Source organism: Ambystoma mexicanum, chromosome 1q (assembly GCF_040938575.1).
Source record: "Ambystoma mexicanum isolate Mex_15411 chromosome 1q, UKY_AmexF1_1, whole genome shotgun sequence".
Lineage (NCBI taxonomy): Eukaryota > Metazoa > Chordata > Amphibia > Caudata > Ambystomatidae > Ambystoma > Ambystoma mexicanum.
Genome location: NC_090922.1, coordinates 1,412,579,981 through 1,412,605,722, shown reverse-complemented (window position 1 = coordinate 1,412,605,722; position 25,742 = coordinate 1,412,579,981). Strand labels below are relative to the sequence as shown.

The window sequence follows — 25,742 nt, the reverse complement described above, 5'->3', positions numbered from 1 at the left end:
TTTGGGGCCAGAACATAAATCTAAAAAGATGGATCATTCATGGAGCGGACTTGTGAAAATTTTATAAGTGATATCATTATTCTTGTGATTTTTCTGTGCACATTTGAAGACGTGTTAGGACCCGGTGGTATGTTCAGGGGGGTTTTTAGCGGAAAAGAGGATATTACTCTAAATGTATGTATGTTAAAAATCTGACACTCCACCACCTAATGCCCACATGCTTTGCGAACATTTGTGTAAATGCGGGGACAAATCCAATATTGGTAACCCGACCAAAAAGTGAAATATGTTGCCATTTTTGAACCCAAGCTCCTAGAAACGACAGAATTGGAACAGGGGCTACCATCAGTAAATGCATGATGTGTGTATGCAATGCCAAACAACTGTCTATCGGGGAAGTATGTATTTGGATCAGATATAGATTGTGTGTAAAGTTGACAGGGGTGGGTTCTCTGTATCATAAACAGACCTCATCATGATGACACTTCATTTCATTCCCCCAATCAAGGGGAAGAGGAGGAAGTGGCCAATGACAAGTGGAGAGGGGTAGGGCCTAGAAAGCTAGCCTCTCCACCCACTTTCAAAACACATAAAAGCAGACAGTCAGGACAGATAGAGACATTCTATTCCATCTGTTGCGGGACGCTCTGCCGGGAAAATCCATACTTTACCTCCATCAACCTCCAGAGAGCCAACACAGAGACTTCAATCTATCCACCTTCAGAGACCAAGACTTTACTTCAGAATTTGTAGCAGAGAGGTCAACTACAAGCTAAATCCCTCTTTAGCAGGCCTCAAATCATTGCAACTATTCACAGCCAGGCTAGCTGTTTGAATTATTTGCAAGAACTCTTGCCATTTGCCAGAAAGCAGTGTTGTATCCAGAGAGAGACCAGCTGAACCGGAGACCGCTGTATCCGGACCCACAGACCTGATCAGAACCAGAGACCCAGACCAGACCAGCAGAGTAGAGCTGACCCAGACGCTGTGTGCAGAGACCGTCTGTGGCGAGTGAAGAAAACCCGCTGACCAGATCGTGACGAGGCCCAGTCCTTCTAAAAATTAGGAGTGAGTATCCGCCAAAACTGTGCAGAACCCAATCTCTTAGTTAAAATAATCTAATGCAAGCTATTTTAACTTGAGTAGAACTGTCTCCTAGAGATCCTGTCACCTGTCATTCTTAAGCTGCGAGCTATCATATGTAATTCCAAAGTTGCACGCTGTCACTTGTCATTTTGAGTTGTTTTAAATCCGAAAATGTTGTGCCTAAATCGTTCATAACTCCAGAACCGTTTGGGTTAGGAATGAAATTTAACTTTCATCTGGAAGCTGAGATCCTAGGCTGTCCTAGGACCCCAAAACAATAGTGCTACTCCTTGTAGTTCCTCTGTAATCGCGCCCGGCGCACTCGGAAAAATCTGCCGCGATTTGACATTTTGCCGCGATTTGAAATGTTAGCTCACGTGTAAAAATCTGCAGCTGCTTGCCTTCCGTTGCAAAAATTCGTTTGCAACCTGACAACCATTCATAGAGCATTGCTAAAGTGATCCTGAACTAATTCAAAGTATCTATCACTCACCCTGAGAGGGAATTAAAAGCATTTTAGCATATTTTTCACTTCCTTGCAAACCACATTCAAAGCATTTTGGGCCTGTGTTTAAAACTCCGACCTGTTTTCCTCTAAGCTTGCTGGGGGGGAACTGAATTTCGTATTGTATTGATTGCATTCCTGAGAACTGTGTGCTCTCCTTTCCATCTCCTTATATTGCATAAAGGGGGGAGTGAATTTTCAAAGAAAAGTGATTACATTGGCCCTCATTACGACCCTGGCGGAAAGTGACTGACCGGACCGCCACAGCGTAAATAGCGTTTCCGCCATTGCACGATGGAGCAAAGTGCGGCTCATTCCGACCCATCGGGCACGAGCACCACGCCATGGCGGAAGTGCAAAGTCCGCGATGGCGGAAATGACCCCAAAACGGCCCACACCGCCGCCGTACGGCGCCCCAGGTGCAATACCACCACCCATCTTAGCGGACACCGCAGTGAGCGCCAACCGGAAAGTACGGTGACCGTAAATATATGGAAACGGAAGTAAAAGCATGGTCCCGGAACGGGAAACATCACGCCGTACACCTATAAAACCAAAAAATCCACACAACCATTAAAAATACTACCCTGAGACACATCCCAACCCGTCATCCACCCTAGTGAAACCAAGAAAAATGGGAAAAGTAGCGAAGAAAGCGTTCGACCGCAAGCGGCAGGTCCACTTCTCCCGTGAGGAACTCACCGTACTCACAGAGACCCTCCAGGAGAATGCAGCCGCCGTCTTCTCCACGCAAATGACCAGGACGGCACTTGCGAACAAGAAGGCCATATGGGCCCTGGTGGCACAGCGGGTAAGTGCGGTGGGGACCGCACCCCGCAACCCACAGCAATGCAGAAAGCGATGGGACAACCTGCGGATACGCGTCCGTAGCATACTTTCTGCCAACCGCAACATTGCCACAGCCACCGGGGGAGGATCGGAATCACCCATCAAGTTGACCCCCTGGGAAGAAATCTGTGCCTCCACCATAGGAATGGAGAGCATAGAGGGAGTCGGAGGGATGGAGAAAGGAGTGCAGACATCCGAAGAATCAGGTAGGTGGCCCAAATAAAACAATGCCAAAACCACAATGTTCAATCATGTGAAGTACCAAGTGCCCACATAGTGCAACAGTAACACATGTCCAGGAGAACGTCCACATACATAGGCCTGATAGCACACTTCAAAACTCACATCAAATACATAAATAATTAAAAATCCTAAAAACACCATCTACACATGCAGCAGGCACACCCTAACTGCAGGCTGCCAAACAACTGCACCCTCACTCCACACACAAATGAAACCACCTCCAAGGCCCCGACCCAAATCACCCTCAGGTACCACCCCGATGCATGTGATACATTGCCATTCCAATTCCCACAGACCCATTAATAACGCTCGCCCTCCTTTACTCCACCACAGGGTCCGATCCAAACGACAAGCTCCAGGACACCCCTACCAGCACACCTGCAAAGAGGGCCAAGACCAACGGCCAAAGACCCTCCACCTCAGCTGCACGCATCAAGACACGGCAGCAGCACAAATCAAGTGGCAGCACAGAGGAGGGAACTCCAACAGGCACCCCAGCAGCCAGCATGCCCACACCACCACCACCACAGGTCCCCCCAATGGATGCCACAGTAGGCACTGCTTCTGGTGGCAGCAGCACCATAGGTGACACTGCATTAATGGCAGCATGCTCCGACACAGCAAACGGGGATGTCGAAGTCAGATCCATCCATGACCTGTCCCAATCCCCCTGTCTGTTCCATCCCGTACACCATGAGGATACCACGCAGGGGCACCCACAAGACGACGACTGGCCATCCCCCACAAGCCCTGTGGCAGGGCAATATGAGGCGAACAGCCACTCTGTGACACCACCGCAAATGGCCATGGCCCAGCAGAGGCAACAGTCCCTCGACCAGTTAATCGTGCAACAGCAGCAACTGGCCACGCTCCTCAAGGACCATGCCGATGAATGTGGGGGCACTAAGGCAGACATAGAAACATCAACTGAGACACTTAGGGCAGAAATGGAGAGAAGTACAGAGACACTAAGGGCACAAATGGAGAGTAGCACCGAGTGCCTGAGAGTCCAAATGGAGAGTAGCACCGAGAGCCTGAGAGTCCAAATGGAGAGAAGCACCGAGAGCCTGAGGGGGGAACTGCATGCGACGTCCAAAGACGTATGTGCCGAACTTGCCGCAGTGCGCCGTGTGCTCACTGAGCTCTCACAAACCCTTAGGGACATGCATGGACGTGAGCAGGCAGAGACATCATCCGTTGCAAGTTCCGTCCAGGGCAGCCCCCAACGTAGATCTGGGAGGAACCTGCGCTCCACAGGCAGGGGTGCCCCTGATACCCGCAGAGGGGGCTTGCAATAGCGACTGCCCACTGACAATGATCATCTCTGGACACTGGTGTTCGGGGGGGAGGTAGGAGGGTGGAGGGGGGGTGTTGGGCTCACTTGGGTGGCGGGTCGATAGGGTGTATAACATGATATCACATATGCCATAAACAATGCACGATCAACCAATGAGATGTGTGGACATTGATCTTTGTGTACGAGGCCATTATAGGCGTACAGTCCATATTGTGCATGTACCAGACACACACAGTGCCACGAGTCCCGTGTCCATGTATCAGCCACCAGGCGTGAGTGCTAGAAGCATGCATCTATGAGATGCTGACGAATGTCACGGCCCTCCTGTGCCTCGCAGACTCCTTGAGGTGCTGCCACATCCCCACCCTCATCATGACCATCTTCAGGTGCTTGCAGTTCTGCGTCAGGGGGCATGGGCACATTTCTACGTACGCACATGTTGTGTAGCATGACACATGCCATCACCATCTTCGCAACCTTCACATGGCGGTACAGGAGTGCCCCGCCAGACCTGCTGAGGCACCGGAAACGAGTCTTCAGTAGGCCGAATGCCTGTTCTATGACTACACGGGTACGTGAGTGGGCATGGTTGTAGTCCTCCTCATGCTGGTCCCGTGGGTTCCGGACTGGTGTGAGGAGCCATCTCTTCAGTGGATATCCGGCATCACCTGTATGTGGACGATAAACGAATTATGTGGAATGCCATTGCTACGTACGCACCCCCCCCCTTCCTGCCAGGTCATTGCCGCATCACATACCCCACATCATCATGCATGAAATGAGACTCACCGAGTAGCCAGGATCTGTTCCCTGCGTGTCGCTCCATGTAGCGTGGTATTGTAGAGTTCCTCAAGATCATAGAATCATGGGTTGATCCAGGGAATCGGGCACAACAATGTGTAATGATCCTGTTGGAGTCACACACCATTTGTACATTCAGAGAATGAAATTGTTTCCGGTTGCGGTACTGGGCCTCCATGGCATGTGGGACGACCAATTCCACATGGGTGCAGTCGATGGCACCAATGCAACCCGGTATGCCGGCAAGTGCATGGAATCCCACTTTTGTGTTGGTAATTTCCTGCTCCGAGCGTGGTAGAGATGTAGTCGTCTGCGTGCTGCAGGAGGGCATCGAGCACTTGCAATAGTGTCCGTGAGAACAGTGGCTGTGAAATGCCATGCAACTGTCCGACTGTGTGCTGGTAGGTGCCTGTGGCCAGGAAGTGGAGTACAGACACCACCTTCAGTAGGGGTGGGATGGCGGTTGGGCTATCTATCATGCTGACAAGGTCAGCCTGTGTCATGTCCACAATGGCGGTTATGGTGTCCCGGTCCAAACGGTAGAGGGTGTGGATCTGCTCATCAGTGAGGTTGAACGGATGTGCTCGGAGGCGTGGGATTGCGGGCTGCCTGCGTGGTGGTAGTGGCTGTGCTGCCGGCCCTTGCTGGCCCTGCCTTGCCCTCCTCCTCCTCCTGCGTCTCCTCTGTGCGGCCGGTTGTAGTTGGTGTTCGTCTTCTTCTTGAAGTTGGAGTACTTGCAGTGCTATCAGGTCCCCCAGGGCCAACATAGCTAGTCCTGCCGGTAGCATTTCGGAGTGGTTGTGGGAGGAGACTGGGTGTGCAATTTATGTGTTTTCAGGCTGTATGGCCTCCACCTGTGGTGATTCATTCCACCTGTGCAAGCTGCTCTCCCCTTTGGGCGAGCACGTCCCGCACACAACGCTGCAATTCGACGAATGGCATCTTGCTATTACAATCATGTATTTGTACCCGATGGCAGTGTAACATTGGTTGATATGTTCATTCGGCTATGGTCCCATTGTTTCACATACTATCTTTGCAGTCGCGAACAGACTTGTGAAGGGTCAGTGGAACGTAGTACTCGAGTAACGGTGGACCCTCATGCATCACTGTACCGAGGTTCAACGACGGGCGGGGCGTCCCATTTGTGAGTGAAGGCAGTTGCCATTTTCACACACAGCCGCACTAGATGGATTAATTTGTGATTTCAAGCGGCCACAGATGCCTTTTCGACGTGATGTTGCAAATGAGGAATTCGAAGGGCGGCGCTTTCGGTTTTCAGCTAGCGGCGAGGAGATGCCCACAGGTCTGACTGCAAATATAACGTTCTATTGTTCAATGTCCTTGGGACAGGGGCCATGGCGAGGATGCAATGATTGATATGAATAGTTTGGGATGCGCAATGGCGAAGTGGACGATGAGGCCGGACGTTCCCAAATACATGTTACTTCACAACACTGGAATTACGGGCTGGGGCACAGTGGATTTTGCAGGCTGCATAACGCACAGACTCAATGGAAATTTCACATGTTATGTGAGTATGGAAACAGGCGTTTTCATTACGGGATGAGGGAATGATGAATGGATGCATGGACAGATGAATTGATACAGAGTTTGCCATGTACAGGGCTTCTTGGAATCTGTCCGCCTCCCCTGCGCTATGTGATGCAGGGCTGCCATAGTGGGACCATCGTCTATCTGGCCTTGTTGAGCCCTCCCTGTCTCAACGCGCCTTCAGACACTTGTGTCTATGCACGTTACCAATCCCATCTGATGGATTCTGTTTTAACAGACGCATGCACAGGTACACTCGTTTGTGATGGTGTTTTCACCTCGATATAGATAGTTATGATTCGCAAGTGGTTTTTGGGTGGTGATGATCCTTTGGAGTGGGCTAGCATGCATATGGCTGTGGATTTGGTGTGATCATTGAAGTGAGTAATTCAAATGTAGTTCTGATGGCCATACTATTCTTTTTCATTTCATTTGGTTGACAGGTATCTCCTCCCCTTTTGCCACTGCCATCTGTATGCCACTCCTGCAGATGGATTTTACTCCCGACACCTGCTGCTTCGTGTTAATCAGTGGAGCAGCATTACGATCTTATGGGAAGATCGCCAATGGGCCACATGCCCTTACGCAGTACTAGTGGCTAGGAGCAACACTTCGGCCTTTCAGCTGGACTAGTGCCTCCCTATTGGGACGGCCCTGCGGTTCTAGGCGCTTCCATGTTGCCTTTTCGTACGAGAATGTAGCCCCTGTGTACCATGAAGGAACAGGGCGTCACACAAGAAGTAGCTGGTCATTTATTGCGGATGCAGCCCACAATGGTGAAATGTGTTTTGGAGTTCATGGCCTAATGGCTGTATGGGCTTGGTGAATTTGTTGTGCATTAAATTTCTATTCTGATATGGACCGTGTAGCGTTCTTCTTTGCAAGTGATGTGGCATATTCCTATTTGGGGAGCGATGTATTGTGAGGAGATCTGCATTGGGTTCCAGCTTCGGAGTATAGTTGCGTGGTACTGTGCTGGGCGCGTTTGCCTACGAAGCCCAGTGAGGTCAGGGATGAGGGCTGCCAATATGACTGTTTTAATGATGTCATGCTCAGGGGCGGGGGATTAGCTTTTGTGTAACAGATGCCGGTCAGCCAGGTGGATTGGTGGAATGATGTGATTTTCGGAATGTTGCTGGTCACAGGTGCCTGTGTTTGCGTGCGTTTCTTGGTGGGAGACTGAGGTCATGTCCATTGGGATGGCTTCTGTATTCGTGCCATCTGTGCCTTGCAGCTCCCATTGGCCCCTCTTGAGATTCATTTGTTCGTTGGCAGGCATGGATGACTAGTACATTTCACTGGTTGCATTGTGTGACTTCATTGCACCTACGGGGAGTTGTGCAATGTGGCCAGCGAGTGGTGTACAGGCACTCAGTGGGGCCGTTTACGGTTGGTTCGCGATGCCGTACTTCTCACCATGGCGGAATGGTACTTTCCGCCGTGCTTGATGGCGTTAGGTGCATGTCCGCTAGGGTCAGAATTCGCGTACCGTTGCGCCATGGTGGTAATTACGGTTTGGCATGGCGCGCACGCGTACTTGGTGCAGTTAGCGTTGGCGTTCACTACGGTGTCGCTAATGGCATCGTACTTTGCGGTGACGGGTCATAATCGCACCGAGCGCTATTCGATGGCGGTATTGCATTTCCGCCATCGTTTTTCGATTTCCGCCAGGGTCGTAATGAGGCCCATTGTCTTTTAGTGAAGTCCTATCAAGTCGATTTCTGTGCTGCATTCTTTTTCATCTGTGCAATTCATTTAAACCATAAGGCATTCTCTGATACTTTATTCCCCTGTTCCTAGTCATAAGTCACCGGAACTGTGCTATTGTAGGATTGCTTATTGCTGATTACTGCTCATATGCCTAAGTGTGCTATCAATTATTAATGTATTATCAGTGTGATATATCTATAAATTGTTAATTTCTCAAATAAATCTTTTAAATTTTCAAAACAAATCTACTTCTTGACTCAGTGGGGTCAGGGGGATTCTAAGAGAGAGGTGTTATACAGGGGTAGTCATCCAGAACTCATGAACTGGACATAAAGATATATCAATAAGGGTTTCCATTCAGTATCCCAGACTAGGCATTGACTTAGCTGTAGTGCTGGATTGAATCCTTTTACAATGACCAATTCAGCTTTCCTGCAATTTCACGATTTCTTTAATTCAGTAAAATGTGACACCCAGCAAGAAGATTGGATGTTGGTGGGTGTTTTGGACCAGCATTCTGTATTTTCAGCAACCAAGAAAAGATTTAAAAACAAGATTCTAGATTTCTTTCAGCAAGCACTGCTTTTCATGCAGTCACCACTGATAACAAGCATGGTAGATTTGGCAGCCATCTTTCTGTACATTGTAGAGCGCAAATTCCATGGGTGTTGGCGCGCGTAGGGCTTTTGCAGCCATTTTGATGATTCTGGCACCACCAGGACACAGTGATGCCGCAGGGCAGAGCATAAGTGGGTTAATACATCCCACACACAAATAGATGAATTCATTTCAGAATTCATTTGGCACAGTTTGTAAGCAAAATATATTATCCTCAGCAGAATGACCAAGTTCAAAAGAAAATGTGATCATATATAGGTCAGGGGTGGCCGAGCAATAAATCATTAACTGAGCAAGTAAAGGCATAACATATAGTAGCCAACTAGTTATATATAAATGACACATTACTGTTTAGTGGAGACTGCATAATTCCTCCAGAAAACATGAGAGAATGTATAATACAACGTGCCCACAAAGGACATCCATGAATAAAACTGACAAAAAGAATAGTAAGAGAACATTTATGGAGCACAGCAGGAGACTCACAAATAGAAGAAACGGTATGCACATGCTCACTATGACAAAACAGTGACAAGGAACTTGGCCATCTCCTCTCACACCATCAGAAATCCCATAAGGTCCATGGCAGAAAGTAGCATTAGACTTAATAGGACCATTTAATAACTTGCCTATTGATAAAATTATTGCTATAATCCTAGTAGACTATTTTTCCAAATGGCCAGAAGTAGAATGTGTACAATAAATAAACAAGAACAACGTGATAAGATTATTAGTTAAAACATTTGACAGGGAAGGTACACCATAAACATTAATGACAGACAATGGAACCAGTTAATATCCAGAGAAGTGACAGAATACCTCGCGAGATCAGGCATTAAACACTGCAGCATAGCACTGTATCATCCACAAGCCACTGGATTAGTAGAACGATTTAACCGTGTACTCAAATACTGTGACCGTCTGTGCTTCTCAATAACATAAGGGGAAGAGAAGCCAGAAGGGAAAAGCTTGAAATGTACAGAAAAACGCCACACTCTACCACAGGGGTGGCTCCCTTTAGACTCATAAGGGGTAGGAAGACACATTCCTCCATTAGGCATTGGTGGTTGTTCAGAGAATGGAAACTAGATAGTCTTGAGGGTGACCTATTAGGAAGTACGAGAACAAATAAAGAATAAACAAAGCGATATGAAAATGTGGTGTAATGGGACAACAGGTGTAACAGAACAAAGCTTTTCAGTAAGACGAGCAGTAAAAATGGGGCGTGTAGAGTAAAGATTGATTTGCTTTGGGCCTCCTATTTGCATACAACAGATTCTAAGAAACGCAGTTAGAACCACAGATGGAAGAGTTTGGAATGTAAACAAAGTTGCTACAATACCACGCTTTATTGCCCAAGACCCAATAAGCCGCACCTGAGTACCCTTCTTACACACACTGGTAGAAAATACACAGGATGATCTTAACAGTGCACCACACAGTGTTGTAGTCCCTTGCCAGATCAGGAGGGGGAGGATCAACCGGAAGGAAACATGAGAGATAGCAGCAGTATAGCAAGTGAGATAGGAGTTATCCCTCAGGTGACACCTAGAACACAACTGTCAACAAAAAGGAATTAACCTACATTATTTATAACAAATTCTATAGCCAGTAGAGTGAAAATAAGAGGATACCTTTCATAGATTCCTATAAGATTCAGGGAAAAAGAGAGACTTTGTTTATGCAGCAGAAATGTAACATAATGATGTGCATAATGATAAGGAATGTTATTGCACAATGTACTTTGTGTATAGAATTGGCAACGTAGATTGTCAAAGAAAAGTAGCAAAATTATCATCATCATCAATACTAATGAAGTATGTGGTAGAATTAGAATCAACAACGTGGATGAGAGAATGCAAAGGAACACTAGAGTGAAATAAAGTTATAGAGCTGATTCGAGAAAAGATGTAATACGTGTGCTCTGAATAAAGATACATAAAACAAACTTACCGTGTCCAGTCCTTCAATACAAGTCAGAGATTGGCAACATAAGCGTGCAGCCTCCAGAAAATGGCAGACACTGGAGTTGTTGACCTAGGTTGCTAGGTAACCACTGAGGCGAGCCGCAATCCCGGATTGGAAGCAGCACCCTATTTCCGGGCCCACACACCGACGGAAGGCGCCAGACGGTCTTTCCTTAGAAGGCCACCTTAAAAGGCCCTTGTCGCCTATCTGTGCCTCTCCGTGACTACACGGACGCACGGCTCCTCACTCTGTTCATTTCTGCCCCTCCCTTTGTGCGCCCTCACTGTGTACTGTAGTCCACCCATCTTGCAGTCGATCCAGAAAGCTAGCATTTCAAAAGAATTCCTGAACTTTGCTGACCGTCTGGCGAACCACACCATATGGTAAGCGTGCTACACCGCACCCTTATTCAGTACCTTATGCTGCCGTTTACGCCATATGTGCTAACAGTACTACGAAACTCTCTATCTGCCACAGCAAATCATTAAAGGCGATGCATTAGGCCACTTCTACACCACAAGTACGCTCATCTAATACTGTTTGGGGTTACTGTCACCCAATCCGTTTAGCTATGTACCAATGTTTGCAGCTGCACTGTTTTGCCTTGAGTGTTGCTTTACCTCGCTGTACTGAACACAGTTAAGCAAGCCCTATTTAGTTCACCCCGCTCTTCAACTTGCCGCTTGTGCCAACACCTGCGGTACAAATTCGAAACCTATTAAGCCACAAAATGTGTATGCAGGTGCTTTTAAGGGAGCTTAGTGCCACATTTTCTATTTAGCGTTGTTGCTCATGTTCCTGCCACATATGAACTGTACCAGTATTGAAAGGAGGTATACCTGTACGAATTAAACTTCCTATACCGTCATTTTATATCTGTGCTCGGCATCCACTCGCATAGCATAGTGTTACATTGAACGCCGCTATACAACAGTTTGACTCACTGTGCAAGTTGTACTCATAGGATATGCTTAAAGTTAACTTAGCAAACACTTACCTCATGTTGTGTATTATATTATGTATTTAGTACTGCCCACCTGCTCTCCACCCCTCCTGTCATAATTCATACCACCATGAACGATACTCAAGTTAAGAATGTCATGCTCCCTGCACCCTGCACCAAGAGCGCTTACATCTACCTCGAATCAGGTCTGGCCCGTACATATTGCCCAAGACACTATCCTTTACTGTGTCATATGCCATTTTTACCTACGATAGCAGCCTTCCCGCCTGTAGCACTATTAGCCACCTCTCGCCCCATGGACACCTCTTACAAATCCCATGTCATTCCCAGAACCTCAATAGAACTAGACCCTACCATCATAGTACACGCTCTAGCTGGTTTATCCCACCATGTGTACGCCCACATTTTTGCAGCCCCCTGCGTGGGCCTTGTACGCAAAAAAACGTTAAGAGCTAGAACGCAAACACAAATCCAACCTTCTTCCATTCCAATAATAGGAGCCATCCGGAGCTCAGACTTTCCTCATGTACACACCAGTGCTTCCCTGCCCTCATAAAACAGGAAATGTCCTCATCCATTTCACACTGCTCCCCTAATAAGCAAATATATTCAACCCCCTCAGGACCTAATTTGCCATTAGCCCAAAATACAGCACACCACCTTCCTGCCCACAGACTACCAACATTAATAAACACTGGGAAGATGCATTACTGAATGTGCGTCCTCTAGGTGCACATGCCATTGAAGTACATGACCTCATTCTAGAACACCAACTAGACTTTATAGCATTAACTGAAACCTGGTTACACCCAGCATCAGGTTGTTTCTTAATTCTCGCCATCCCTACAGAATATACCATATTTAGATCAGACCGCCAAGATACCGTGGGTGGAGGAGTAGCTATTGTAGCCAAGTCATTGCTACAGCTTAGAGTTTGTAACTCTGACACTATAGACGGCTACAAGCTCCTCAAACTTAAACTTACAACAGACCCTAAAACAACCATTAACTTCCTCCTATTTTATAGATCAGCAAGCTCTGCCAACCATCCGGAAAATGACATCCACACATTACCCACACACTCAAGCCTAATACCATATTTGTATTACTAGGCAACGTAACCTTGGATTTAACGACCCACTGGATAATAAGGCAACTGCCTTCTATTCTGCACTCCAAGAAATGCAATTCACCCAAATCGTCAATGCTGCCATCCATGCAAAAGGTAGAACCCTGAACTGGATACTAACATTGAATACCCAAATAACTCCTGTTGACATCAGTAACGTCTTCTGGTCAGACCATTTCCCAATAGTTTTAACCTTTCAATCACTAAATCCCAAAAAACACAGGCAGTACCATCCATCCCTGTACTAGTGAGAAATTCACGTGAGCTTACCTAAGATAATCTCTCCCTTATACTCAACCAACTACTAATGACAACCTCATACCACCAACGACCCAAGTAATATATCACAATAGTACCACCATTGTTTGAAAACAGCCATTGATGAAGTAGCCCCGCTCAAGCTCAAAACCCCCAAACCCAAACGTAGCTGTTCCTGGTTCAATGATGAACTTATAGAGCTGAGGAGAAACAAAAGAGCTTTAGAGCATCTCACCAGAAAACCCCCCACCAAGGAAGCCATAACAAAACTCAAACTCCTCTCACAGAAGTACAAACTTGCAGTCATCTCTCATAAATCCAATTATCTCAATCTTCGTATCTCGGATGCAGCATCTAATAGTAAAGAATTCTTCATACTTCTTAAAGAACTGGAAATGCACTCCCCCCTCCTAACTTAATCACCCCTAGCAAAGCGTAGTGTACCACCATTCCGAGCACCTTAGCCACTAAAATCACCTCCCTCCAAGAAACAATCCAACTAAAAAGGACATTACTTGACAAAAGCAGCAACATCAATTCAATCACTGCCTCCAAAGAAATCATATACCCAGCAATCCAATTCGATTTCTCCCCAGTTACTCAGGATCAAGCAATCAACACGATTGCCACCCTCAAACCCTCCTATTGCAAAGGAGATCGTTTTTCTGCCGAATTGGTCAAAGAATGTTCCCTAACGCTACCCCATCATCACTAGTTTTGTTAATGCATCCTTTAGCCTTTAGCACCAATACTGTCCCAGTAGACATTTAAGAAGCTTGAGTCACACCACTACTGAAAAAAACCTCCCTCGACACCTTTACCCCCACTAACTACAGACCCATTACAACAGTTCCCTTTCTCCTCAAAATTATTGATAAATTAGCATATACCCAAGTACAAGCTCACCTTAAAAATAACCACCTATTAGGCAACATACAATCCAGTTTCCGGCCTAAACACAGAACAGCTATTTTTGATTTAACAAATCAGATGGATGCTCTCACAGACTCAGGTAAAGTTTGTATCCTACTACTACTAGACCTGTACGTGGCATTTGATTTAGTGGACCATGACAAATTTTGCCTAACCTTATTCAAAAATGTCCACTTTTCTCAAAATGCAACCGCCTGGATCAAATCCTTCTTATCAGAACGCACCTCGAGAATAGCCCCAGGGGATGAATCAGCTGACCCTAGAGCTGTCCCCCTTGCGGTACCACAAGGATCCTGCGTCTCTCCCACGCTATACAATGCATATACAAAATTACTTTTCACTGCATTGGATGCTATGGGAGTGATATATACCAACTTTGCGGATGACACGCAGTTACTCATCCCAATCTCAGGTAATACAGAACAAGACACCATCACCGTAAATAAAATCTACTCCCTCATTCAGAAATGGATGGCAGCTAATAGTCTTTGCCTGAATGGCAAAAAGACAGAGATCCTTATTGTGGGATCCCCAGCCCAACTGAAAAAATTGCCCCAAGATTACACCTCCATTGACATAGATGGTACCCCTATCCCCATCTCTAGTCAAGTAAAAACATTAGTGGATTACCTTGACTCTAGCCTCACCATGGGCAAACACATCAACTCCCTTGCATCCTCCACAGCCTACACAGCCAAACTTATCGCCCTTAGCCGCCAGTTCCTCTCCTCCCTAAATTCTATCACACTTGCGAGAACTCTCATTATGTCTAAGCTAGACTATTGTAATATACTTCTGTTAGGTACTACTAAGATCTAACTCCAGCACTCACCTGGTAATCCCCCATTTCAAGTACTCAATATCAGGTAATTCCAGTTTCACGATTGCAGCTCCCAGGCTTTGGAATTTCCGCCCAACCCATATCACTAAACACCCCACACCCAATTCAAGAAGCTGTTAAAAACCTGGTTATCCAATAAATACTAAGACTACCACTGGTGCCTAGCACACAACCCTTGGGTTGTAGATCCAATTGTATATATCTGACTCCTTCAATTGTATTACTTACATCTGTTGTACCCCACTGCTTCATTTCAGTTTATTGTCTTACTATGTTCTTTTTCATGTCTTTTCTGAGAAGATATGTTCTTCTCAATTTGTTTCCTCTTTGTACCTACATGTATCTACTGTTTATTGTAACCAGCAAGCAACACATCTCCCTGTAACTTACGCCGTGATACCTCCGGGTTTGGGCGTACTAACAAATGCAATAAATAAATACATTTAAAAAAACATTTACCACATTAGGAATGTATTTCTCTCACCCGCTGCACTGAGTCAGGAAAGGTGCATCAAAGAATCACAAGCACAATGCCCTTCGATTGGATTTTGACTTGCCACGAGTTTGCAATAGTCAGAATGCTATCATTCTCATAACATTTGCCAATGCAACATGAGAGAGGCATGATGTGTCATTGTGTCATTTAATGACACAGCTGAGCTGCGGGTCTGCAGTTCTAGGGTGGGCCTTCTAATTTACAAGCATGGGTCAAAGGAGGTCAGGCAGTGCCAACACATGGCATGGGATCTGCCTGTTAGAAGTCTCTTGGTAATGAGGATTTGGAAAAAGGATGTACAAGGCAAGAGACCCCGTTTTGCAGGTAGTGCTGGCACTGCTGCAGCACAGCTTTCAAAGAAAAGGTGCTGCTGCTGAGCGACTTTTTTATTCAGTGGAGAAGTAGCGTGATGCTAATGGCCAGCGTGCCTTGCGTGTGGTTTTTGTGGGAGCTCGGTCTCTAGAAATTTCAATAAAAGTAGATGTCAGTTGGCAGCCATACCTGCCTACATTCCCAAATGCAAAAACCAGAGAATTGCGTCACATATGTCCCGCCGCCTTCTCCAAGACCCCACCGACTCGACTCAGCCACTTGCCTCTTTTCCAAAATTAGTTCAAGGTAAATTTCGGATAAAACACAGATCACGTGCTGTTTACAAAAGAATTTGCCGTTGACTTAAAATTCTCTTTTTTTAAATTCCTATTTATAAATCATAAAACTACAATGGTAAAAGCAACGCTACAGATGCTATCACATGAGCCCTCTTCCCCTTTTTGAGCAGAATGAAGTAGCAGATCTCCAAACCGCCATTTTCTCTGAAGTGAGTCGAGTGTGTGTGTGTGTGCGTGTCACTCATTCTCTTCACGACAGTGCAGGAGATAGATGCTGCTAGCAGGGGAACTGAGCACCTGGCCTTCCGATCTGCCGCTGATCCTTAGTTTCCACCCACAACTCAATGTTATTGTCCACACATGGTGTGATTATTTGTAATCACATCGAGGCATGGTGGATTTCCTTGGATTGCCGGTAATACTCCAAGCTCTTCCTGGGTGATCTGGAGAAGAGCGTGAAAAACCCAGAGTCTCCGGGATAAACCTAGAGACTTGGCAGGTATGTTGGCAGCACTGAGTACACTAAATGATGTCCGGTAATAGAAAAGGACTCTAAAAGTGGTCAGTCCTCTTTCCATGTCGATTAGAAACAATAAATTCAACACAGTCCAAGACCTAGAACAGCACTGACTCTGTGGCCACAACCTGGTGAAGAACAAGAGAGAAGCTAAAGAGATTGGATCAGAGACATGGGCAGGCTCGGGACCGAGGATGTATTGCACCTTGAGAGGTGTAAGAAGGGGCAGTGCTGCACAACGACAGCTTGCCTCACTTCTCCATTGTGTGATGTGCTGCTGGGTGGGGATTGACTGTAGTGTTATATGGATATATATAGTTTGTGTTCTGAAGAAACTTGATTGGCTGTGACACATTTCCAATTCCAATTCGGGTGCTGATTATAGCATTAATCCTCCGTTCCAAGGACTGGAACAGTGTTGCAAACAGTACAACAACATATTAAAATCCTCAAAACTGCAAGCAATCCAAGTAAAACTATTAAAATCAATGAAAAAATCAAAATGTAGTTGATTGATACAAATCATCCATGCTCGGTGGATGAACTTACTTGTAAAATAAGAGAAATTTTAATCAAATGTCGATCTGCAGAAGGCCAAGGCCTCAGCTGTAGAGCGATCATTAAAAAGTGAAACCCTTGGGATTAAATACTTTGCCCTCATAGCTCTACAGCCCTCGCAAAACAATCGAAAGTGCAGAGTCGTCTCCTCTTCTATACGGCACACAGGACAGATGGGAGAATTCAATCTACTGCTTTTGAACTTTGCTATGCCTAGATTATTTTTCCTACATTGGAGGAAAAGAGAAAAGGCCAGTGCGGGAGCCATCATATCAAAATTTGGTTGAAAAACGGAGGTTTTCTTGCTCAGGAGATACATATATCCCGTACTCAATCGGGTACAGTCCTCCTCCAGCCCTTGCCATGATAGCTGTTTCGCAGATTTGCACATTTCGAGTTTGCTTCCCCTATCAATATTAATTGTGTTGTTCCACAAATCCTCCAAACCAAGAGTCAACAGGCACCTCCTAACATGTTTTATGCATGGGGGAATATCCCACCCAATATCCCATCCTCACTGGCCAAGACATGCAAAAGCACCTCCTTAAGACAATTTGGGGTTTGCCCAGGTTCTTACCCAGAGCAGCACTGGCCTAAGCAGGACCAAATCCAATATTGGGCGGAGTTCACACTCCAAATGAAGGGTAACGTTTGAAAAGCTATTTGGCAACCTCAGCAGCATTTTCAAGAATGTGTTCTCAATTACTGACAGGGATTGACAGTTTGATTAACCCCAAATTTCAGCTCCATAAATAGCAGAAGAAAAGGCTTGTGTGTTATAAATCTCCAAAGCTGGAGTTATAGAACCATTACCATTTCTGGATGCAAATTTCCTGACTTCCCCGCTGTTTTTCTCCAGCAAGACACATGCTTTTCTCAGTTGCTCTTGCCAACGACCGTGCTCCTGGAATCAAATCCCCAGACAATCATTGAATCTTATCTGTTCCAATCTTTGGCCTCCTACCTCCACAATCAACGTACGAGACCACAGATGCTTTCATCTAAAAACCATTAACATTGTCTTGTATTTAACTCAACCCCCAATTCAATGCATTTAGCAGAAAAGCAGCCCAAAGTATACTCCAATCCCATAGGGCTGGTGACAAGCAGAACCGCATAGTCTTCAAAGAATAACTTTAGGTATCTCCCCATGCCTAACCTAGGAGGATTTAGACAAATCAGAGTATGCTCCTCGATAACCTCACTAATATAAATGCTGAAGAGGAGGGGGGTAAGGACACAACCCTGCCTAACTCCTCTTGCAACATCAAACTCATCAGTTGTTTCACCTCCTGGACACCAATGCACAGCTGTCTTGTTATCCGTATACAACTGACTAACAATAGACAGCAGGTGATCGGAATACGCTTCTTCCTAAGTACCTGTCACAATACATTTTGGGGGACACTATCGAATGCGGTCTTAAGGTCTACAAAGTCAGCGTAAACATTTACCTTTTTCATGACAGTTTAACATTGTAAAATTAGGGAGAAACAAAAGCTCTGATCAATAGCATTCATTTGCATCGAAACCCTGTTGGAAAATGGTGAATTATCCAATTAGAGTCAACCATAGTTGGAGATGGTTAAGGATGACTTTGGCAAAATGTTTGCCTGTTGTATCCAATAGGGATATTGGCCAGTAATTGCTTGGGAAATCTCTGCCCCCCTTTTTATAAATTGGAACAATAACCGCCCGGCGCCATAAAGAGGGGATAACACTAGAACTTATCACAGCATTGAAAAGTCTACACAAAACTGTAACCCACACTAGAGACTCATCCTCAGAAATATTCGCAGGGACATGATCTGGTCCATGGGCTTTGTGGGAACTTTGGGAATCCAGAGCCTCGCTAATTTCAACTAAAGTAAGAATACAATTCTCTATCTGGTACCATAGTATCTTCACCATCAGAAGCAAAGATACAAGATTCAATAATTATTACTTCCGGATCTAAATAGAACCCTCTAAAATGTTCCTCGCATAGGTTTGGTCCAATGCAACATTTCAGCACCTCGGCAGTATTCACTTCCATCGCTGACACAGCTTCCAGAATGTCAAAGAAACACCCTTTTCACCGTGTCCACTAGCTCACCCCAGTCAGCATGCCCAAATGACCTATTCTTATTTCAAATCATCACTTTATATCTCGCACAAAGTACCCCTAACTGCTGCCTAGCTACGGTTCCTCTAACCGAAAGGAAAGCCATTATTTGTCTTTTGGAACCCCAGAAATCCTCATCATACCACCCCTCTCTTAAGATTGCTGAGTTTTTAACTCCACCAGTCTTATGAGTTAAGAAGGGGGAGGGAGAATCAACCAGGTTGTTAAATGTATTTATTATGAGCTAATCAGGGCTTGAAGCATGACATATATTCTCAATGTCAAGGAGAGCAGTACTATAGATTTGCTGTTCTATCTCTGGGAGATCAATCTTGGCCCATTTAACAGTGCAAAAATCATCAACTGTGATCTCCATGTCAGAGGATTCCAGTGCTGATATTTTACACCTCATAAACCCCTGAGCATTTTAAAAGTTAACAGCAAGAGGTCTATGATCACTCTCTAGGCGATCAAGCACCTCAAATGTTTTTGACTAGGCCCCAGTCCTGGCAAGAATGAATACAAACTCGATAAGAGACGAACCATCATGACCACCATACATTTTCTTCATTGGCAGATCAGGAGCTATGCATCCATAGCAAGCTCTTAAATCTTGGTCATAAACATTCTGGATGTATCAACAGGTTTTGAGTTCTAGAAGGGTTATCAGCCATGAGGGATGGGATTTTCCAAACATAATTTTGGTCATCCCATATCCCCATGTAAAATTCTTAGGGAGTCAATTTGGAGATTAAAATCCCTTACAGCAAGAATGTAGAGATGCACCTCCAATTCAGATTCCCAGTATTGGATTAACTCATGCATTAGAAGTAATGTCCCACAAGGGGAGTACCCATTGGTCTGTGGATTTGTTGATGACCTACACATGGTGGTCTGCAATGGTCATGTTACTTCATCTGTTGGCTGCTATCAACTCTTCCTGGTTTTGATAGGGCTGGGCTGTGATTCATAGCTCTGCCTTGGCCTGGGTTCAGCCAATTTTGGCTAAATATACCCAACTGGTGTGCATTACCCTTCTCTTACCAGAGGCCATTTCTGTGACCTACGGTGTCCCACAGAGGTTCTCCTACGATCACTCTTTATTATTTATACCCAGCTTTTGGACTGTCTTATCCAATCTTCCAGGCTCCACATTTACTCTGATACTGAAAATAAACAATTGATTTTCAGTTTGGAGAGAGTCACAGGTGTAAGTGACTTCAATCTAGCAATCCCACTAAGTCAATGCCTAGTCTGGAATGCCCAATGGAAGCCCTTATTTATATATTTTTATGTCAAGTTCTTAAATCTGGATGATAAACCCTTATATAACGCCCCTCTCTTGGAATCCCCCTGAATCCACTGATCCAAGAAGTAGGTTTGTTTTGCAAATTGAAAGGTTTATTGGGAAGATTAAACAATAAATATATATATCACACTTTATGAATACATTAATATTTGATAGTACACTTATGAGTATGAACAGTGATCAACAAGGGATAATATCACAGTAGCACAATTCCTTAATTACTTAGGAGTTGGTATAGAAAGGATAAGGTAGCAGAGAATACTTTGTATGGTTTCAAGGAAAAGCAATGATGGAAAGGATGCATGCAGAAATAAACTGGATATGGTTTCAACCAGAGATAATCTGATCACTTTTTGCCTTGTGACAACTCACTCCCCCCCTGTGCAATATGAAGAGATGGAAATGAGGGCACACAGGTTTTCAGGAATACAATCAAAAGCAGTTCAGTCCCCCCCCCCCCAGCAAGCTTAGAGAAACAGGGATGATTTTAAAACACAGGCCAAATACTTTTAAATGTGGTTGCAATGAAGTGAAAAATATGCTAAAAATGATTTTAATTCACTATAGGAGATTCAGGGTAGGTGACAGCTACTTTGAATTAGTTTAGGTCAACACTAGCAATGATTCAGGAATGATTATCAGAGTGAAAACGAATTTCAGCAGGCGAAAGCAAGAAGCAGCTATTTTTACAAGTGGTGAAATTGAGTCAAATTGCAATTCGTGGCACTTTTTCGGAGTGCGTCGATCGTGATTACGGAAAAACTATAATGAGGTGGAATGTCCTATTGGGTTTGTTGGAAAGCTTAGGTTCCTAGCTTTAAAATGAAAGTTAAATCACGTTCCTAGCATGTACGGGTCAAAAGATACAGACGTTTTTGTGGAGGTAGATTTTCAGAAATAAAGTTAAGAATTCAGAATGACAGATGCGCTGTGATAGGTTTTGAATCAACAGGATGGACACACAATTCTATGATGCAGTTCTTGACAGGTTAAAATGGTTTGAATAGGATTATTTTAGACTAAGAGATTGGTTCTGTACAGTTCTGGCTGGATACTCACTCCTAGTTTTGGACCGTATTAAGTGGGTGGCAAGGCTGACTTTCTATGCCCAACCCTCTGAGGATCCTGATAGGTTAGAGGATTTTATGTGCCCTGACTGGAGAATGGAGTTTTGAGTCATCCTGTTTCATCAGGTATCATTTTTATGGCTTTAAGGAAAGAACACTCCCCTTTGGTTTCTTATAGAAAATCAATTTTACCCAAAACACATATTTCCCAGATACACAAGTTGCTGAAATTACATGTACACTTCCCAGATTAATTTAAGACAGTTCTCTGTTCAACCCTGATCTTTCTAAGAGCTTGGGTTCAGAAATGACAACATTTTGCGCTTTTAGTGGGTTTCGCATATTGGTTTTTCATCAAATCTTCCACGGAGGTCCCCACCCTCTCTGGGCACATCACAGTAAGTTTTCAATTCTCTAGTGTAATCCCAGTGTCTGCAATATTAATAATTATGGGGTTTGGTCTCAGAACATCGTACGGAGTTGAGCTTAGTCTCAAATTTTGGGTGTATTTTTCATATTAAGATTCCCCAAAGTGTACATTTCTGTCAGCTTGATACAATATTTTATAAGCAATTTAATAAAACATACATTTGCCTCCCCTTCAGTACACCCATTTGTTTGTCCCCGCCACCAGGAACTTGGTTCTGACTCAGAGAGATCAGATGTCTTGCCTTCCCCCAGAGCAGTTGTTCAGGCACATCCAAATTAGCATATTCTATTTAACTGAAAGAGTCTATTGTCTTGACTGAGGTCAGCAGACCAGGGTGCCACTCTCAATTTGATTAACAGAAACTTGTGATTTCCTGCCTTCTTGTGTGTCGTTGTCTGAGGTGTGAAGACTTCCTGGGGACAAGCAAGGCTTTGTATTCCCAGCTAACTCAGGTTCCTTTTCAGCTCCTGAAATACAGGTCTCCTGTCAGAGTTTAGATCACCAGCGCCGGTCAGTGGTAAACCCCGGTATTGCACCCATTTTTGGCAGATGTCTTGAATTAATACATTTCAAAAAGGGGATTTTACTTGATGGCATATGATCCTTGCTAACATTGTATTGATGTGGATTCTGCAGTAGAGTAATGTAGAACACCCAACCAGAAGTTGGGTTTTTTTGTTTGGTGGTTTCGTGCCCATGATTTTAGCGATTTTTGACATCAATTAAAACGGATTTTGAACAGCACCATATTCCTTTGCACTGGTTTTGCTCTGTGTGCAGCCAAAGGATAGGGTCTGCCAATGGTCTCCTGTATTAACATTGAGAGAGGCAAAAATGGATGGCAACCTATTTATCATGTTTTCTCTGTGCATTTTTGGATGATTTCTGGCAAGCAGCATGCTTTCCGGCGGCCATTATGATGTTTCCGCTGCCAGTAATGCACAATTATGTTGTAGGGCTTGGATGCGTGGGTGAAACATCCCACACAGGGTCGTCTGTATCACTGTTTGCAGGAATTTTTGCTGGATGTCCATAACTGGATGAAGACCAACTGGCCGTGCCAGGTGTTTGGGAACCCTGATCATCATAGAGATTTCTTTCTTTCTTGCTGCCTTACGGTCTCTGCCATCTCCTGTGCAATTGGTTATGATATGATATGATTGGTTATTTATAATGTGCTTAATACCCAGAGGTTGCTAAGTGCAAACCCATGTTGCTTTGTGTCGTCTTGCTTCTAAAGCGAGCATGTTACTGCTGAGCTACCCTCCCGAGACAATCCTGAGGTTTGTGATTCAACTAGATTTTGTTCTTTACACTACAGGTAAAGTTCATTGTCAGCTCAGGATTTTTCCATCTAAATATGCTGTGCAAGCTTCTAGCATTTCTTCCCTGTTAAAGGCAGAATGAAATAAGTGGCTTAAAGATCAGAAAGCTGTGATGCCCTGTACTTTGGCTCCCTAGCCTTTTTTATTAGGGGCATTCAGTTGGTACAGATTGTGGCAGGACAGTTGTCTACAGGTATGAGGCACATTGTGTACATCCCATTTATTTGTCACTAGTTGCTTTTGGTTCCGGTGGTTAGCTGGGTTCAGTTAATGCTCTGTGATTGGTCGAGTTTTCTAGGCCAGCCATCTTTGCTCGAGAAATTCACTAAATATCACCTGCTCTGCAGCCTGGAATCTAGTTCTAATGTACTTCTAAAATGTCCAGGTTCATCAAAGCTAGATCAGGAGGAGATCCCTTCTCCATCAGATCTGCCCTGATTTGATGACGCAAGCTGTTAGGGAGAATTCTCCAAAATGGCTAATTTCCCTTACCTACTGAGTCCCTCAGCAGCTTTGCTGAATTTCTAGGATTTATTTTTCACCTGGTAAGAGTGTGAGCATTTTTTCACACTCTTACATGTGTTTTGCTGTGTGTGTTTAACATTTTTGTGTTCATAGATTGTGGAGCCTCACCTACTGCATAGGCATCATCTTTTTACTGTGTGTTGCACAGCACCTTCAGTGCAGTGACACAGGGTTGTCTTTTTAGACTTCCCAACTCAGACTCCATTTTTTGGCCTGACTACTGTCTCCCAGAACATATAAAGTTGCCATTGACTTTATTTTTATTTTTTTAAAACCACAGACTCAGTACAAACTATATTACATGGAGTACTGGAAAGGGTTAATAGTTATCACTTTTTGTCTGTCTCTCATGGAACAGTGTTTCGTTCCCTTTTCATTAAGATTTGGCTGGTGGCAGTGGTATCTACCCTATTTTTCCTACCGCGGTTATTTTAAATAGCCCTGGTATTGTTTTAGGCTATCTAAGTAGCCTCAAACTTAAACCCACTGCACTATATATGTTTTTATTTGGTTCCGGCTGGGTTTATACGCCATTTATTTTTGTAAAGGTCTTTCTAGTGTTTTACTCTGTCCGCCAAACCAGGTTTGGTCCCTTTGTTCGCCGACCCTTGGTGGGCTTCTGCACAGAAGCCCTCCTTAGGCACCTGAAAGTCTAGGCCGGCACGATGCGAGGGAGGGGTTTTAGGACCCCTGCCATGGGTTTCCTTGGTAACCCAAGTTGCATCCCTGTTTTATTGGCTAGGTGACTGTCCTGCCAGGACAGCCACCCTGCTGTGTGATTGACAGCCAGACTGTGTGAATGGGGGAAAACTTCATAAAAAGCAGGTCTCTGGGACTGAGAAGGCAGAGTCGCCACTGGATCGAGAGAACCAAAGAGAAGCTGACAGAAGGGGACCTCTACCATGACTGAACCCCTGCTGCGGGTCTGAATCTCCAAACTTCGACGACTGGGAAGATCTGCAAGTAATCTTCTCCCCTTGAGCTGGTGGGAACAACCAGTTCACCAAAATTCAAGTCAGGCCTCCCTCCTCTGGTCGAATTTGCTGTGCACAGCTACAGTGAACCGGTTAGCCAGGAGGATCAGACCCTGCTTGGGTTTTAAGGAGCACACCTTTTATTCATCGCTTTGCTCCGCGGCTGGTTTGTTCCCTGGGCATTACAGGACCCTCCAGTCTTCCTCCTTCTTGTCAGTCCGACAGTCGCTTCAGGATCCATGATCCTGCAGGACCTGCCAGGAACGTCTGCCTCAGCTACAGCATTCTTCGGCTCTAACGGTACTGTGATAACCCGGTTGTTCGTTTCATCCAACCGTGGTGAAAGTGTGTGAAATGTTTCGCTAATCCGAGACCTTTTCCTTCTCTATTCTTTCAAGTAACTTTTCGTCTAACCAACTTCGTTCTGAACTCTTGGCAAAGACTTAACCGCGAACTACCCTGAACTGTGTGATCCTCTGCAAAGACTTTGGTCCATTGTCGTTGGCCCAGGCCTCTTGATTTGATTTCCTCATTGTTGTTCTTTTTTCTACATTGCCATGCTTACTTACTTGTTGGTGCTGCTCAACTTCTGCCTAACTTTGTCTTTCCCTCCCTTTTTTAATTACTAGAGTGCCATTTTGCTCACACTTCATTTTAGCATAACTTGTCCAGAATCTATTGGGTGTGGTGTAGTGTATTAAGAGTGTGATTTTTCAACTGTTTGATAATAGTTAAATGTTTTATAACTGGTGTGTAAATAAATGTATATTCTTTTACTCAGAAACCTTGAGTCAGTGTTGTTTGAATCATAGTAATTGATGTCCTTTGTGTAACTATTTGAAGTGGTTAAGGTAAGGCAAAGAGGCATGTACTGTTGGGAGATTATTTATTTATAATCAAAGCTAAGTAAAGGTGGACAGGCCCCACCGACCGCGGGCAGCAACTGAACGTTACACATTTGAAACTCGCATTGACTCCGTCGTTCGTCACCTCATTCCATTCATCCTTTCTTCACGAGGGAAACCCGCGCAGCGCCTCGTGATGAAAGGATGATGAGTACATTACATATC

General features: G+C 44.8%; 1 protein-coding gene across 1 annotated transcript in view; it reads right to left on the bottom strand.

The window, feature by feature from the left end:
* The window catches only part of LOC138548539 (uncharacterized), a 576,445-nt gene that overhangs the window by 226,612 nt on the left and 324,091 nt on the right, over window positions 1–25,742 (bottom strand). The gene's annotated exons all lie outside the window — the stretch shown is intronic.